The sequence below is a fragment of the Girardinichthys multiradiatus genome, chromosome 2 (genome assembly GCF_021462225.1).
Source record: "Girardinichthys multiradiatus isolate DD_20200921_A chromosome 2, DD_fGirMul_XY1, whole genome shotgun sequence".
In the NCBI taxonomy this organism is placed as follows: domain Eukaryota; kingdom Metazoa; phylum Chordata; class Actinopteri; order Cyprinodontiformes; family Goodeidae; genus Girardinichthys; species Girardinichthys multiradiatus.
In genome coordinates, this window is record NC_061795.1 from 27,660,409 (window position 1) to 27,672,483 (window position 12,075).

Genomic DNA, 12,075 nt, shown 5'->3' on the forward strand with positions numbered 1-12,075 from the left:
GTCAGTAAACCATTTACCAGTGGTTTTGGCACTGTGAGCAGGTGCCAGGTTGTGCTGAAAAATGAAATCTTCATCTCCATAAAGCTTTTCAGCAGATGGAAGCATGAAGTGCTCCAAAATCTCCTGATAGCTAGCTGCATTGACCCTGCCCTTGATAAAACACAGTGGACGAACACCAGCAGCTGACACGGCACCCCAGACCATCACTGACTGTGGGTACTTGACACTGGACTTCTGGCATTTTGGCATTTCCTTCTCCCCAGTCTTCCTCCAGACTCTGGCACCTTGATTTCCGAATGACATGCAGAATTTGCTTTCATCCGAAAAAAGTACTTTGGACCACTGAGCAACAGTCCAGGGCTGCTTCTCTGTAGCCCAGGTCAGGCGCTTCTGCCGCTGTTTCTGGTTCAAAAGTGGCTTGACCTGGGGAATGCGGCACCTGTAGCCCATTTCCTGCACACGCCTGTGCACGGTGGCTCTGGATGTTTCTACTCCAGACTCAGTCCACTGCTTCCGCAGGTTCCCCAAGGTCTGGAATCGGCCCTTCTCCACAATCTTCCTCAGGGTCCGGTCACCTCTTCTCGTTGTGCAGTGTTTTCTGCCACATTTTTTCCTTCCCACAGACTTCCCACTGAAGTGCCTTGATACAGCACTCTGGGAACAGCCTATTAGTTCAGAAATTTCTTTCTGTGTCTTACCCGCTTGATTGAGGGTGTCAATAGTGGCCTTCTGGACAGCAGTCAGGTCGGCAGTCTTACCCAGGATTGGGGTTTTGAGTGATGAACCAGGCTGGGAGTTTTAAAGGCCTCATGAATCTTTTGCAGTTGTTTAGAGTTAACTCGTTGATTCAGGTGATTAGGTTCATAGCTCGTTTAGAGACCCTTTTAATAATATGCTAATTTTGTGAGATAGGAATTTTGGGTTTTCATGAGCTGTATGCCAAAATCATCCATATTAAGACAATAAAAGACCTGAAATATTTCAGTTAGTGTGCAATGAATCTAAAATATATGAATGTTAAATTTTCATCATGGCATTATGGAAATTAATGAACTTTATCACAATATGCTAATATTTTGAGAAGGACCTGTATGTATGTATGTATGTATGTATGTATGTATGTATGTGTGTATGTATGTATGTGTGTATGTTGATGAGCTTCAAGAGGTAGTCACCTGAAATGGTTTTCACTTCACAGGTGTGCCCTGTCAGGTTTAATAAGTGGGATTTCAAGCCTTATAAATGGGGTTGGGACCATCAGTTGTATTGTGCAGGAGGTGGATACAGTACACAGCTGATAGTCCAACTGAATAGACTGTTAGAATTTGTATTATGGCAATAAAAAAGCAGCTAAGTAAAGAAAAACGAGTGGCCATCATTACTTTAAGAAATGAAGGTCAGTCAGTCCGAACGATTGGGAAAACTTTGAAAGTGTCCCCAAGTGCAGTCGCAAAAACCATCAGGTGCTACAAAGAAACTGGCTCACATGAGGACCGCCCCAGGAAAGGAAGACCAAGAGTCACCTCTGCTGCGGACAATAAATTCATCCGAGTCAGCAGCCTCAGAAATTGCAGGTTAACAGCAGCTCAGATTAGAGAACAGGTCAATGCCACACAGAGTTCTAGCAGCAAACACATCTCTAGAACAACTGTTAAGAGGAGACTATGTGAATCAGGCCTTCATGGTAAAATAGCTGCTAGGAAACCACTGCTGAGGACAGGTAACAAGCAGAAGAGACATGTTTGGGTTAAAGAACATAAGGAATGGACAGCCCTCCAGGCTGTGTAAGGGCTATTTGACCAAGAAGGAGAGTGATGGGGTGCTGCACCATATGACCTGGCCTCCACAGTCACCGGACCTGAATCCAATCGAGATGGTTTGGGGTGAGCTGGACCGCAGAGTGAAGCCAAAAGGCTCAACAAGTGCTAAGTATCTCTGGGAACTCCTTCAAGACTGTTGGAAAACCATTTCAGGTGACTACCTCTTGAAGCTCATCAACAGAATGCCAAGAGTGTGCGGAGCAGTAATGAAAGCAAAAGGTGGCTACTTTGAAGAACCTAGAATATAATCAGAATCAGAATCAGAATCAGAAAAGCTTTATTGCCAAGTACGTTTTTGGACATACAAGGAATTTGTTTTGGCGTAGTTGGTGCAATACAGTACAAATTAAACAGTATAAACATATCTACAATATAATATAAATATATGTGCACAGTTTTAAGTGAGTGAGAGTAAATATAGAGCAGTATAAGATGCAAGAGCAATACAACAGTGCAGGTGATCATTGTGCAAGTAAAGCAGTGCAAGTAAAGCAGGAGTCCAAGCTGAGCGTTAATGTAACGCATAGAGTTGCGGGTTACAGGTGTCCTGTCAGCAAAAAAAGGGGGGGTGTGGGGGAAAGGGAGAGTGTCAAGGTGGTTTCCGGGCTTTGTTAACCAGGCTGGTGGCAGATGGGAAAAAACTGTTCTTGTGGCGTGAGGTTTTGGTCCGGATGGACCGCAGCCTCCTGCCAGAGGGGAGAGTCTCAAAGAGTCTGTGACCAGGGTGGGAGGGATCAGCCAGAATCTTCCCGGCCCGCTTCAGGGTCCTGGAGGTGTACAGTTCCTGGAGCGACAGTAGACTGCAGCCAATCACCTTCTCAGCAGACCGAATGACACGCTGCAGCCTGCCCTTATCCTTGGCTGTAGCAGCGGCGTACCAGATGGTGATGGAGGAGGTGAGGATGGACTCAATGATGGCTGTGTAGAAGTGCACCATCATAGTCTTTGGCAGGTTGAATTTCTTCAGCTGCCGCAGGAAGAACATCCTCTGCTGGGCTTTCTTGATGAGGGAGCTGATGTTTGGCTCCCACTTGAGATCCTGGGAGATGATGGTTCCCAGGAAGCGGAAAGATTCCACAGTGTCAATTGTGGAGTCACAGAGGGTGACGGGGGCAGGTGGGGCTGGGTTCTGCCTGAAGTTCACAACCATCTCCACTGTCTTTAGAGCGTTGAGCTCAAGGTTGTTCTGGCTGCACCAGTCCAACAGATGGTCCACCTCCCATCTGTACGCAGACTCATCACCATCAGAGATGAGTCCGATCAGGGTGGTGTCGTCCGCAAACTTCAGAAGCTTGACAGACTGGTGACTGGAGGTGCAGCTGTTGGTGTACAGGGAGAAGAGCAGAGGAGAGAGAATACAGCCTTGGGGGGAACCGGTGCTGATGGTCAGGGAGTCAGAGACGTGCTTCCCCAGCCTCACGCGCTGCTTCCTGTCAGGAAGTCAGTGATCCACCTGCAGGTGGAGTCGGGCACACTCAGCTGGGAGAGCTTCTCCTGTAGCAGAACTGGGACGATGGTGTTGAAGGCAGAGCTGAAATCCACAAACAGGATCCTGGCGTAGGTTCCTGTGGAGTCCAGGTGCCGGAGGATGAAGTGAAGGGCTAGGTTGACTGCATCATCTACAGACCTGTTGGCTCTGTAGGCAAACTGCAGGGGGTCAAGGAGGGGGTCGGTGATGTCTTTTAGGTGTGAGAGCACAAGGCGCTCAAAGGACTTCATCACCACAGAGGTCAGGGCGACGGGTCTGAAGTCATTAAGCCCTGTGGTCCTTGGCTTCTTGGGAACAGGGACGATGGTGGAGGACTTGAAGCAGGCTGGCACATGACATGTCTCCAGTGAGGTGTTAAAAATGTCTGTGAAGACTGGAGACAGCTGATCAGCGCAGTGCTTCAGGCTGGCTGGTGAGACAGAATCCGGACCAGCAGCTTTCCGGGGGTTCTGTCTCCTGAAGAGTTTGTTGACGTCCCTCTCCTGGATGGAAAGAGCCGTCCTCGGCGTGGGTAGGGGGCTGGTGGGGGGGAACTTCAGGGTGGGGGTTGGAGGTGCCAAGGCCCCTCTTGAGGTTGGGGAGGTGGGGGTGGTGGATTGTGGCTGCAGCTGTTGGGGGGCGTCGTGGGAGATGGTTGCAGGACTGTCCCTTTGTCTTTCAAAGCGGCAGTAGAACTCGTTCAGGTCGTTGGCGAGGCGTCGGTCGTTGATGGAGTGGGGGGCTTTCGGCTTGTAGTTGGTGATTTGCTTGAGCCCTTTCCAGACAGACGCAGAGTCGTTGGCTGAGAACTGGTTTTGGAGCTTCTCAGAGTACAGTCGTTTGGCCTCTTTCACTGCCTTGCCAAACTTGTACTTAGCCTCTCTGTATATGTCTTTGTCCCCACTCCTGAAGGCCTCTTCCTTATCCAGTCTTAACCTTCTGAGTTTAGCTGTGAACCAGGGTTTGTCGTTGTTGTAACTCACCCTGGTGTATGATGGTACACAGCTGTCCTCACAGAAGCTGATGTAGGAAGTCACAGCCTCTGTGTACTCGTCCAGACTTTTGGTAGTAGTCCTGAACACATCCCAGTCTGTACAGCCTAAACACGCCTGGAGATTCTCCACAGCCTCACTGCTCCACTTCCTTGTCGTCCTCACAACAGGTTTGCAGAGCTTTAGTTTCTGCCTGTATGCAGGAATCAGGTGGACCATGATGTGGTCGGATTGGCCCAGTGCAGCACGTGGGACGGCGTGATAAGCGTCTCTGATGGTGGTGTAACAGTGATCCAGAATGTTGTCCTCTCTGGTCGGACATTTTATAAACTGTCTGTATTTGGGGAGTTCGTGGGTGAGATTACCTTTGTTAAAGTCGCCAACGACGATTACTAAGGAGTCCGGGTTGGTCCGCTCCACACTCAGTATCTGGTCGGCGAGCATGCGCTGTGCGACCTGCACGTTAGCTTGCGGCGGGATGTAAACACCGACCAGGATGAACGAAGCGAACTCACGGGGGGAATAGAAAGGCTTACAGTTTATGATGAAGGATTCCAGGTATGGAGAACAGTGCTGTTGAATCACTGTCACGTCGTTGCACCAACCACTGTTGAGGTAAAAACAGATTCCTCCACCTTTCGCTTTGCCGGAGAGTTCCGTGTCTCTGTCCGCTCTGTAGAGCTGGAATCCTGCCAGCTGCAGCGCAGAGTCCGGTATTAATCCACACAGCCACGTCTCCGTGAAGCACAAAACTGCCGATGAATAAAAGTCCCTGTTTTTCCCCAACAACAGTTGTAGTTCCTCCATTTTGTTGGGAAGTGAGCGCACGTTAGAGAGAAATATTCCAGGTAACGGTGTTCGTAGTCCACGCTGGCGAAGACGTACCAGCACCCCAGCCCGTTTCCCTCTCTTCCGGCGTTTCACCGCGTGAACAAAGGTGAGCGCACCTTTGACCAGAATGTCCAAAAATTCCAGAGCAGTAGGCAGAAAAGTGGGAAATAACTCCTCTGGTGTAGTAGCCCTGATGTTCATGAGTTCTTCTCTGGTGAGAGAGCTCCGGGTACCATCACAGAAGACCGTTTTAAAGCAAAAAACAGAACAAAACAATGCGCACCAACACGCCGAGGCGACCATCTGCGGCGCCATCTCCTCACATAAGACATATTTTCAGTTGTTTCACGCTTTTTTGTTCAGTATATAATTCCACATGTGTTAATTCATAGTTTTGATGCCTTCAGTGTGAAGCTACAATATTCATAGTCATGAAAATAAAGAAAACTCTTTGAATGAGAAGGTGTGTCCAAACTTTTGGTCTGTACTGTATGTATGTATGTATGTATGTATGTATGTGGATTATTGCCTTAGCTGTGAGATTTCCAAAGGGCTTTCAACATTTCCTTATCCAGCTTGATGAGTTTAAATTTAGCTCAGTGTGTCTTCTTCACTCGTTGCCAACTTCCACTCCAAGTGTTGTCAGTGGGACCTGGTAGTGACTATGTATGGCGTGTGCTATAATCAGAAAAAATACTTTATTTGTAGGTTTCAACCGGTCAGGGAAGTCAAGCGTAAAAGTCAGATCTAATTGTGACCAACAGCCAATTTGTGGGTGCATCTCTAGTTCCTAATATTTCATAGTTCAGCAGGTTATTTGACAGTTTATTTGTAGCACACAATTACCTAAAATTAAGAAAGTGAGAGAAGATGTTGAAAAACATGCTACGTGCCTCTATCTTCACAATGTGGTTGCTTAGCTTTCTTATGACACTTCACTTCAACTCCACATACAGGCATCCAACTTTAGTGGCCAGGATACAGTTTTAACATGTCAGGACTCTGATTTCATCTGGAGAAAACACTGATAAGGGTTTCCTTTTGAAACACACAGGGACATTCACTGAGCATCCTTAAGTTCAGAAGCCAGTGTTAAACAGCGTTACTCTTCTTCTGCATTTATCTGGAATGAAGTAATTTATATAATCTGCACAGTTGTTAGCAAAATGTGTGACTGCTCAAATCTGTACTGTACCTGCAGTCAAGAACATTGAACTCTGTCATCTGATAGTTTGCTAATCCTTTTATTATGCTTGTCTGGTTAAATACTGCAGTCAGTCAGCCATTAAATCATCCAGCAAAGAGGTCAGTGAGGCCCATAATCTTGCTGTCCAGGCCTTTTAAAGAGTTGGCTCAAAAGGAAACGAAATTCTGAATCACAAACAACTAAACTGTAGAGCTAAACTCAGCTATATGGTGCATTTTCACCATGGTTCTCAAAATGTGGTACAGACACTGCAAGTGGTATCTGGGCTGTCTCCAGAAGAAATTTTGATATCATTAGTTTGCAAGGTTTGTACAAGAACTACTAAAAACAGCTGCCAGAAAAATAGGAGTTGTTCAGGCATATTTATATTTCCTTCTCAAGAAAACTCACAAAAGAGAAGAGCGGTGGGGAAAAGTTGAAGGACTTCCAGTATGAAGTGAAGTGAATTCGGAAAATGTGCTTTTTCTGTGTTGTATTTACCTTTTAAGTTGGAACTTGGGTCTGGGAGATACATACTTTGCAATGATAAAACCAGTGGGATATGCTAACTGATTTGCTCAGTAACCCAACTAATTAGTATTAGCAATACAAGGTAATACCTGTTTATTTCTCAGAATTTTGCTCTTTTAAGTACTATAGCAACCTGTTGACTGTAGGAGGTTGTTTAGTATTGTATGCATGAAAGATAGTGAGAAATGATCTCTACTGTGGCTAGGGATGGGTACCTTTCACATTGAACCGATACGGTACCAATGCCTGGTACCTGGGAATCAGTATCGGTACTCAACGGTACCAGTTTTTGGTACTTTTGTGTGTGTTTCTATGGTAACAAATGTTAATTCATATATGCAAGGCAGCCATGTTGGATTTTGATGTCCCCGTTTAAGCCTTTCCCACTTAGAATGGCCACTTCTATGAACCCTTTAATGAATTATTTGCTATTTAACAGTTGGAGTTTTTCTACTTCTAAGTAAATATTGAATGCATATTGACACTACATCCTTTAATAAACCATGCAGCTCCAACAAAAAATTAAATGTATTGTTTTTTTTCTGTTTTTACTAAACAACATAAATTGAAAGTCTGGTCGTAGCAGCGGTAGCTGTATGGTTTTTAAATTGTTGTTTAAGGTGCTGATATTTGAAAACTTTTTGTTTTTATGGATTTTGTACTTGGTGCAAACCTTGACTTCATCTTTAGCATGTCCTCAAGCTCATGAGTGAAATGAGCTGGAGAACCCCCCCCCCACTCCGCCCTCTGGGCAGATACATTGCCCCCAAGGGTCAGAATTGGTTGTCTAGGATGCTTGACGTTAATAACTGGAATTTAACCCAAGCATCACTTTTCTAAAGAAATCCTAAAGTGGTTTGGATGACTGGGATACCAAGGCTTGAGTGACTGCTGAGGACTTGGACTGAGGAATGTGCAGCCGGCTATTGATCTTTACTAAGTGAGGTCACTTCATGTGGGGTGCAGCTGCCCACTTTCAGGCGACTCATACTAGGGACAGACTGACCCCCACAAATATATTCTTAAGCGGGCAATATGCCAAACAAAGACACCATAGACAGAAGAACTTGATTAGAATAATTCTAAACTTCGTGCTCTAAAAAGAATTTGCATTTCATTTATGCTCGTGCAGAAAAAGGATGATTATCCCATATGTTTTTTTTTTGTTTTGCAACTGCTTGTACAAAAAGTCGTGGACATATAAGTTCTCTTGCTGTCTTTCCAAGCTCTGCATACCATCTGGAAAGTGTCTACTTAGATTAATCTCTTTTAAAGGGTTAGGAATTTCAAGACTCTTTCTAGCTATGCTTATTCTGCATTTGTTTGAGCTCAGGGGCATCATAAATCAAAATGAGGCTATGAAGAGTTCCCATATGTATAATTTTAGATAGGGTGCCATAAATGAATGAAGACTAAACATGAATCTTGTAACATAGGCCTGAATGAACAGGTAATTCCCTGATCTAATACTGATCATCTCTCAGAAATCTTTCTTGGACATATTTCTTTTCTGTTTTTACATAATCTTGAGTCGTTTTAGCAGATGAAATCAACAACACCATCTCAACTGATCTTTAGCTAATCTTTCAGCATCATTTAAGTTTCCTGATAATCTAAGAGTAATTTGTAAATATGTAGCTTCATTGTAAATCCACCTTCTGAGTTGAACAAGATGTTTAAGTTTGCAGCACCTATCAAACAGCATGTATTCTAGTGGTTTGGAGAAATGCAAAACTGGAGTTTTGTTGTAGGCTTGTATCTGGACTATGTGGAAAAATGTCTGGTCTGAGTCTTTTATTGGCCTCACACATTGACGGATGTGTACAGCTCTATGCCCAGTGGCCTATAGCCTGAGCTTCTGTTTAGACCTCTAAGCTACTGGAATGCATGCAGCTTCTTGCCGCCAACATCAAGGTGGAACAGCTTTTGTTTACAGCTTTTCAGGGATGACACACCAGCCCAATCAATTTCAGCAAGCATAAATGTGTCAGAGCCTTTTCTGTTGATTGAATGCTTCATGCATTTGTAAGGGCAAGAAAAAAAAAAGATCTGCTCACTTTGGAACCACTAAATCTATTCTATTTGTTTATGAGAAATGGTTATCTGAACCTTTATTGAGATTTTTCATTGGGGTTTTACTGTATTGTTTCAGTTTATTGCGCAAAATCTTTACCAACATTAAGTCCTATGACTGATAAAGTACTTAAATCTTTGGGACAAACTTATCTGGATATATACTAAATGAAAAATCCAAGAGAGTATCTACTGTGGGTAAAATACAAAATGCTTATAACCTATTGAAACACATGTAAAAAAAAAAATCTGAACTATCCCTTTAACAGTGCATTTTGACATAGTCTGTTTTCATTGGAATTAGCAGTGATTTTTGATGCATTAATGAGGGAAATATGCCTCCTTATGTGACTTGAAAAGATGCAAAAAGATGGAGAAGTACAGAAACACCTGACTGTTTTAGAAATAAAAAAGAATTAAAGATCTGGTTAATATTTGTAAGTTTTGAAACTGAGAATCCTGATATTGTAGCTTATTCAACGGACATTGCATTACACGTTTCAGTGTAGTTGAGAAAAAAGAATAAGCAGTACAGGTTAATGCAGGTTATTGCCCATTCAATATCATAGCCAACATCTCACTCCAGCAGATTCATACTGTCTATATATTTATTTTTACTTTTTTTCAAATGGAACAGTGACATTTAGAATGGGACTGAATGTTTCAACAGGCCTAACCTACTTACCAGCAGCCAGATCTGAAACAGCTCTTCACCTGTTTCTGGCAGCAGTCAGGAACCCTAATAAAAACACAAGCCCTAGATATCTTTTTTTTTTTTTATAATCAATTTTATTATTTCTTCTTATTAGACTGGACTGCACATGGGCATGCTTTATATCTGATGCAGTATAGAGCTCTTATTTCACCTGTGTTTGTATGCAAGGAGTCATATTTATTATTAAAGATCTAGTACTGTAAGATATGCTCAGTATCAGCCCTGTAAGAAACAACTCTTAGTAGTATTTCTACAGTAAGCCTTGGTTCCTCAGTAAATCTTTTACTGTTATAGTTTATTTACAGTGGTTAATTAAGGTTGACAATGCTTGCTGAGCAATCTTCTGCTGCTCATCAACAATACCTATTTAAGAATGGAAAAGGCTGCAATGTAAGCAGCAGCACCAACTGTCAGGATATCATGCAGCACAGATAAAATTCAAAAGGATTCCTCTTTTGAATTTTTTCAGTGTAACATGATATCCCAGATGGTCCACAGATGTAGGTGCTGAATGTTGCATGAAGAAATATTTAACTTTAGACAACATAAGGAGTTTGATGTTTGAATATCATATTGAACTTGAAAATGCCATATGAAGTCAAACTACCTTAAAAAGAAATGTCAGTCATTTTCTACCGCTTATTCCATAGTGGGTCACAGGGGAGCTGGTGCCTATCTCCAGCAGTCTATGGGCAAGAGGCAGGGTACACCCTGGACAGATCGCCAGTCCATCGCAGGGCAACACACAAACAACCATGCACACACTCATTCATACACCTACGGTCAATTTAGAGTGACCAATTAACCTAACAGGCATGTCTTTGGACTGTAGGAGGAAGCCGGAGTACCCGGTGAGAACCCACGCATGCACGGGGAGAACATGCAAACTCCATGCAGAAAGACCCCAGGCTGGGAATCGAACCCAGGACCTTCTTGCTGCAAGGCAACAGTGCTACCAACTGCGCCACCGTGCAGCCTAAAAAGAAATGTTTAGATAAAAAATAAAAAAAAGTGAGAACAAATAGTGTTTGTTGTTTAGTGAATAAAATGCTGTAATGTAAAACTTAGTTGCCATTTCAGCATTAGACCTGAAAGGTTCCTTAGAGGTAGAAATGCAAACTTTCCCAGAACAGGGTGTGACTACAGCAGAATAGACTTTAGAAAAGAAATAGGCCATTTCAGCAAGATCAACAGAGCAGGCTCCTTCGTTTAAAGTGGATCAACTTACACAGATTTTTTTTTAAAGCTGAAAGGGGCACAGCGAAAGAAAAAGAAGCTTTTGCCTTCTTCTCCTCCTTCATGCTTGAGGGTTTATTAGTGACAACATGTTGGCAATTTTAAGCCAGGTTAAGCTCTGTCAGATGTGTTTTGACGGGAGATGTGACTGAGTTGCCTGAAAAAGTTAAGTACAAAGCCGTGGGAGCTCACTGTACTTTTTGGCAAGATTAGTAACTTCCAGGTAATTTCTGTTTCCATATACACATTGCCTTGGAAAAGTATTTTTTACCTCTTGGACTTTTACATTACACAATAAACTTCAAAATGAATTTCTACAAGACATTTAGGGTTTGTCTTGACATTTAGGGTTTGTATTTGGATATTTTTGCTCATTCTTTTTTTGGTCCACCTTCCCTGTCCCTGAAGAAATGTATCCCCACAGCATGTTGCTGACACCACCTCCGCCAGCATGTTTCACCATAGGGATGATGTCTTCAGGGGGATATGAAGTGTTAGTTTTCAGCTCTGTGCTATTTTAAAGCTAGATCAAAAACATTTATGGCTCATGACACAATGGAGAGTAAACTTTTTCCACATCTTCACTGCTTCTATCTAGTAGCAAAATTAAAACGGGCTATCATAGGACTTCCTTTAAACAATAACGCTCTTCTTGTCACTTTTCCACAACAGGTAAAATGTTTCCACCTGAGCTGTGGATCTCTGCAGGTCCTCCAGAGTGACAAGAAGCCTTTCAGTTGCTTCTCAAATAAGTGCTCTCTCTGCTAGCCCTGTCAGTTAAGGTAGACAGCCATGTCTTTACAAGTTGGTAGTTGTGCCATACTCTTTCCATTTTGAGATTATGGAAGAAACAGTGCTCCATGCGTTATATTGAATCCACTGGATTTCATCCACACACTTAATTGTTAAGAAATGTTAAAATCTCTTTGTTTTTCCCCATCCAGTTAAAAATCTAGGCTTACATTTTTCAAGTTCTGGTTCCTTTATTGTCATTGTTACACCAATGAAGGAAAGTTCAATTTCACTGGTTAAAATTGTGAGCGTTAAAGGCAGGATAAATAGAAGAGTGAGATTGAATCCACTGGATTCCGTGTTTATATATCATTTTTCCTCATTACTTTCACACATCTACATTGCTCTCATGCACACCCATACAATAGTAAATTACCTAACTTTATTCATTTACATGTTTATTTTAAATCATTTAAATATTTTATAATTTG

The 12,075-nt window shown here is 42.9% G+C and overlaps 1 protein-coding gene across 1 annotated transcript in view; it reads left to right on the top strand.

Annotated features, from left to right (window-relative positions):
- sema4ba (sema domain, immunoglobulin domain (Ig), transmembrane domain (TM) and short cytoplasmic domain, (semaphorin) 4Ba) overlaps window positions 1–12,075 on the top strand; it is a 65,799-nt gene that overhangs the window by 14,096 nt on the left and 39,628 nt on the right. The gene's annotated exons all lie outside the window — the stretch shown is intronic.